The 5,227-nt window shown below is 36.8% G+C and overlaps 1 pseudogene; it reads right to left on the bottom strand.

Moving 5' to 3' along the window:
• Positions 1–1,257: 1,257 nt before the first annotated feature.
• LOC132542813 (U6 spliceosomal RNA) lies at positions 1,258–1,371 on the bottom strand (annotated as a pseudogene).
• Positions 1,372–5,227: the final 3,856 nt, after the last annotated feature.

The raw sequence follows: 5,227 nt of genomic DNA, 5'->3' as shown, positions 1-5,227 counted from the left end.
GAAATAGTTGCTATCTGAGAAGACAGAGAAACAAAAATTGCTTGTCTAAACATATTTTCAGCCTCAGAGATTGAGGTGATATCTCAGTGTGTTAAAGCACCAATTTGTGTGTCAGAGGCCCCAAAGGGTCCCAGGTTCAATCCCCAGCACCACTTTAGACACTGTGATGTGATATGATGTGATGTGATGTGATGTGACGTGACGTGACATGTGATGTGATGTGTGTGTGTCCATCCCTCTCTCCTATAATAAATGAAATGAATCTTTAAAATACATATTCTCCATGATTATCAAGTCTACTGATGCAATTAGATTATGTGAGATTGCCATTTCATCTTCGAACAAACTATGTTACATACTCTATGAAAATGACTAGAGCAAGAGCTTCATACTGATTTCAGGGTATCTCAGACTTTGTTAGGCTGACCTGCGAAGCTTTACTTTATATTTATTCATGTATTTAGGTTTTTATTTTGGATAAAGACAGAAACTGATGGGGGCCTGGCAGTGGCATACCTGGTGCACACAGTATTATGTTGAGGGGCCAGCTCCCCATCTGCATCCAGTATGCTTTATAAGTGCTAAAGCAGATCTGCAGGTGTCTTTCTCCATCGCCTCTCAATTTTTCTCTGTCTTATCAAATAAAATGGGGAAAACAATGACTGCTGGGAGCAGTCAATTCATAGTGCCAGCACCAAGCCCCAGAGAAAAACTTGGAGGCAGAGAGAGAGAAGAGGGAGAGATACAGAGGGAGAGAAAGAGATAGCTTCAGCATTAATTTACTGCCTATGAAGCTTCCCCACTGCAGGTAAAGACTGGGGATTTTATTTTATTATTTTTTTTATTTAAGAAAGGATTAATTAACAAAACCATAGGGTAGGAGGGGTACAACTCCACACAATTCCCACCACCCAATCTCCATTTCCCACCCCCTCCCCTGATAGCTTTCCCATTCTCTATCCCTCTGGGAGCATGGACCCAGGGTCATTGTGGGTTGCAGAAGGTAGAAGGTCTGGCTTCTGTAATTGCTTCCCCGTTGAACATGGGTGTTGACTGGTCGGTCCATACTCCCAGACTGGGGATTTTAACCTGGGTCCCTGTACATGGTAACATGTACCCAACCAGGTTACCACCATCCAGCTACCTGACTGAATAAAGTCCAACCAAGTATTCCCTCAAATATGTCATAGTTATACCTCTTAAACAATTGACATTTGGGTTATTGATGAGTACCTCTGTGAGGTAGCAGGTCTAATTAAGTATGTTTTTTCTGGACACTGCATCACTAATTTGCATGTCATCTTTGCACAGGGGCCATGCTAACTTCTGTATTGTTCCAGTTTTTAGTATATGTGCTGCTGAAGTGAGCATGTGGACACTGTATCACCAACGTTTCAAAGAATAACTCAGATTCTCCGAGAAAGACAATTTGACTGGGCCAACTGGACTTTTGATTGCTTAACTATGAGTTCTATCTGCAATAAGTTATATCGAATTCCTAGGATTAAGGAGTTTTTTTTTTTTAATCTTGTGTTACAACTTGGTGACCAGGGGACTGGTTAGAGAAATTACTTTTTTAGATGGAAGCAAAGTTAGAAAGAGGTAACTACCAGCATACAGGTCCAGGGAAACTATAGATTTTAGTCACCAGCACAACTACTAGTAAGGTCACAATCAGTGCCTGAACAAAATTAGTTGTTTTAACATTGTTGACTGAAGGAGAGAGTATTAATGATTACAAATAAGTGTAGGCTTAGGAATGTAGAATATTGAAATGTACAACTTCAGCAATCAACAATTATAAATTTTTTATGAAGGCAGATATCTTTCCCCTAGATAATGTGCCTGCTTCATGGTGCACAGGTCCCAGGTTTGAGCTCAAACCTCATCACACTGGAAGTTTTAGTGCTCTACTGGCATTCTCTCTCTCTACCTTTTTCTATCTCAAAAAGTTACCCTGAAGCAGTGAAATTACAGTCATGACTAAAAAAGTGTGTGAAAGGAATACTTGAAAATCTATTTATTTATTATTGTATAAAGGCAGAGAAAAATTGAGAGGAAAGAGGGAAATAGAGAGGGAAAAGGACAGAGAGACACCTGTAGCCATGCTTCACCAATCATGAGGCTTTCCCCCTGCAGGTGGGGACCAGAGTCCTGAACCCAGGTCCTTGTGAACTGTAATGTGTACATTTAACCAGGTGTGTCACTACCTGGTTCAAGGAATACTTGTTTAAAAGTGAGTGTGGGGGGTGGTAAAAAAGATTATGTAACTTGAAGAAAATAAACAACAAAGCACAAAACCAAAACAAAGCAAAGCACTACACTGTTTCAAACTTGTCATCTGTATTGTTCATTTCATACTATGGGAGGTATATATTCATTTCACAAAGCCACAGTTCTGTATGTATAACCTCCATAGTTTGCTCCACATTTTAATTTATAAATTAAGCTGCAAATATTCTAATATTTTATTAATAAATATTTGCAGTGCTGTACAGAATAACTTCATTTGAATACGTCTTCCAGTTGAGCTTTAAATTTCTATCTTAACATGATTATTCAGTGATCTATCTGTATAAAAATTTAGGATTTTTTAAGGTCAAGTTTCATTATTAATCTATTTCAAAATGGCAAATGTCATTATTTTGGTTTATAGAGCACAGAGAAAAGACATGTTTTTTTTTCTCTCAGTCAGGAAGAGCTATTTTTATAAAATTATATGCGAATTATTTTTGTATGTGGTGTTGACTTCATTGTGCATGGTAATTTATTGCTAATTTGATTAGATGTTTTAGATTTATTTGTATATTTTCACTTGTAAGGAAGAGAAAAAACAAAGGGATTTTAAAAATGCTCATCACTGGTATATATAGTGCTGAGGATTGAACCTGGGGCCTCAGGCATGCAAATCTTTGGTATTAGCACAGAGCTGTCTCCCTCTTATGTAATTTATTGTTTGTTATTATATTAAGTCCTGGTAATTTGGGCAGGGGTAGATAGCATAATGGTTATTTAAACAGATTGTCAAGCCTGAGGCTACAAAGTCCCAGGTTCAATCCCCTGTACCACCATAAACCAGAGTTGATCAGTGCTCTGGTAAAAAACAAAAAAAACAAACAAAGACCTGGTGATTTACAAAAGTTATTATATAAATTCTTTGAAGGATGAAAACTAACTCAACTAGATTTATTATTCTTTTTTCTGTGAGAAAAGTAATAAATCTGAATGCCTTTTTCAAAATTACTAAATAAGAGTAGGGGATATAGCATTTAGTCCTGCAAAAACACTTTCATCCCTGAGGTTCCAAAGTCCCAGGTTCAACCTCCCCTCACACACACACACACACACACATACACACACATACGTACCATTATAAGCTAGAGCTGAGCAGTGCTCTGATGAAAATAGACAAAAAATATGTCAATAAATAATATTAAATATTTAAAAATAATAACTATGTGTTTTTCAAATAATAAGGTCAATAAAGTTATTTCTCCAAATTTGGTTTTAAAGATTACCTACAAGGGTCCACAAGATAACTCACACAAGTGGGCATTTTCTTTGCCATGCTGACCCAGGCTTGAGCTCAGATATACTACATGGGAGAACTAATACACTGGGGAAGGTCTGGTACTGTCATGTCTCTCCATTAATTATATATTGTATAAAAATATTATTAAGTATTTTAAACATGTATGCCACAATAAAAACAAACAAAACCCAGAAATCTTGATAAATTGTCTTGCAGATTTTTCTGCCTCACTAGACAGAACAAAACTAGAATAATGAGTATGTTATAACTCATGTAAGTCCCTCATTATGAATCAATCTTACTGTTCTCAAACATCTTTTTTGAGAAAGTTGATTTATAAAAGTTGCTATCTTTCTTACTTACATATTGATATGCAATGGCCAAGCCTGATATTTATAGAATATTTAATGCAATATTAACTTTAATAATGAAAAATATTTTAAGTAAACAGTTTAGTTCAGGCACTGCCTCCACCAGAAAACTTAGTTTATTTTTTTACATTATCTTTATTTATTGCATAGAGACAGAGAGAAATTGAGAGGAGAGGGGGAAATATAGGGAAAGAGACAGAGAGACACCTGCACCCCTGCTTCACCATTCTTGAAGCCTTCCCCCTGCAGGTGGGGACAGGGGCCTTGAACCTGGGTCCTGCTCACTGTAATATGTGTGCTCAACCAGGTGTGCCACCACCTGGCTTCCCAGGAAACTTTTCTAACCCTGTTCTATCAGACTTCAGGAGCTACCCACTCGATATTATGCACAGTATATTGCATTCAATATTTTGTGCAAATTGTTCATGTATCACATGATTCTACTACTTTACATGTTCATACATAATTTGTGTTCCCCATTAAATAGTGGGAAGCTTTGGTCAGATACTGAATCCATTACCAGTGCCAAGTAGATAGTGAACTCAACACATATTGGACTGAAATGAATAAAGCAGTGCTATAAGAGTTTTTATATGTATGGAACTGTTGATGTCTATGCTAAATTATTCTGTTTCTTCTATGTTAGAGTATTAATTTTTTATATTATTTCCCTCCCAACTCCACTGTGTCATATTAACACCAGATTAAATATCTGTAGAAAACCTTTTTTAGCTTGTTTTTTTCCAACTCAATGATTTTCAAACTTTTTTGATCACCATTTCATTTTGTGGATAATGATTTTTTTTGTTTGTTTGTTTTGTTTTTTAACATACCAATACTCAGTCCTGGCTTATGGTGGTGGAGGGGATCTTGGAGCCTCAGGCATGAGAATCAGTTTGCATAGGCATTACGGTATTTCCCTCACCCTGCAGATATTGTCTGTACCCACACTTCCATTAAATGAGAAAGAGTAGACTTGTCTACAGATTTGCACACATTCATCTATAAATTTTATATATACATTTTACCTACCTTCATAATGACAAGAAAATAAACAAACCAGCAGATAAAGAAAATCATTGGAATTAAAAGGAATTTAAGATTTCTCATGAAAGGTAAAAGAATTTCTTGAGAAAATCTAATTACTAGAGAAGGTAGAACTTGGGGCTGGCATGTTCAGCGGGGAAACAATTACAGAAACCAGACCTTTCACCTTCTGCCCCCCATAATGACCTTGGCTCCATACTCCCAAAGGGATAAAGAGTACAAAAGCTATCAAGGGAGGGGATGGGATACAGAGGTCTGGTGGTGGGAATTGTGTGGA

This window comes from Erinaceus europaeus, chromosome 1 (assembly GCF_950295315.1).
Source record: "Erinaceus europaeus chromosome 1, mEriEur2.1, whole genome shotgun sequence".
Taxonomy (NCBI): Eukaryota; Metazoa; Chordata; class Mammalia; order Eulipotyphla; family Erinaceidae; genus Erinaceus; species Erinaceus europaeus.
Note: the sequence above shows the minus strand (reverse complement) of the source record. Positions and strands in the feature narration are given on the sequence as shown.